Source organism: Penaeus monodon, chromosome 22 (genome assembly GCF_015228065.2).
Source record: "Penaeus monodon isolate SGIC_2016 chromosome 22, NSTDA_Pmon_1, whole genome shotgun sequence".
NCBI classification, from domain to species: domain Eukaryota; kingdom Metazoa; phylum Arthropoda; class Malacostraca; order Decapoda; family Penaeidae; genus Penaeus; species Penaeus monodon.
In genome coordinates this window covers 24374535-24375578 of record NC_051407.1, presented here as the reverse complement: position 1 = coordinate 24375578, position 1044 = coordinate 24374535, and positions in this window count along the sequence as shown.

Below are 1044 nucleotides of genomic sequence, written 5' to 3'. Positions count from 1 at the left end.
ACATTATTAGTTCAAAAAGGTAATTACACAGACAAAAAAGACATGCATTACTAGTATGTCTAGTAGCAAGGCATTGCACAAACCTGTACTAAACCTATGTCCCCTCCAATGGTTGCCTACCCGCTAAATTTTTACTACTGCTAGTACTACTGCAATCATCGAATGACGCAACATCAAGTATGCTAAGTTGCGTCGGCGATACATACAACAGTCTAAGTTGAGCAGGTCACCATGTGGTAAAATCGCTGCAAATTATAACTTATGCCAAAGCCCGTTTTGTATAATATTTTTTTGATCCGTTGGTTCATCAGATTTTAGTTAAGGATTGCGAGATGATTTTTTCGGTTCAGTACAAGTTCTTATTATCGTTATCATGCGAGTATCTGCAATATCATTAATCACACAGTAATTCATATATCGTTCGTAATTCGATTACTACAGCATAACGACCTATATATGAAATGCATGTCCCGTACTCAAAGAAAACGGTGTTTTTTAATTCTATTCATAGAAAATTTAAAACGGGTAAGACTTTTTAATAATGAAAATGTTCTTCTATGTATACATCCATGGCAGACAATCAGTCGCATAACATCGGTATGGGACGAGGAAAAATGTAAAAAAAAATATATCTAAACTTTCAGTAACAGTTGGATGAAGATAAATCGTTTCTAAAGACCGGAATTTAACAAACTGCCTAAGGTGTACTTTTTGTTACTATACCGAAAACCCAGGTTAGGTGGAGAGTGGAGAGGGAGAGAATTGTCCTTCTGATTGAGTTTGGAGAGGGAAATTCTTTGACTGATTCCGTAGAACCAGTTTTAAAGCCAGAGCCAAGGACCTGATACTTCTATCAAAACAGGTATGTAGGCGGGAGTAATTATCACCCATGATTAGAGAACATATGAGGTTTTTGACATTAACTGAATTGTGGATCTGTAGCCTGGTGTCAGGTCAAAGAATCACACTGAATCTGACATATACTTCAGATTAAGGTGATGTAAGGTGGCAAGAGAGACTTCATCAATACGCATCTTCAAGAAA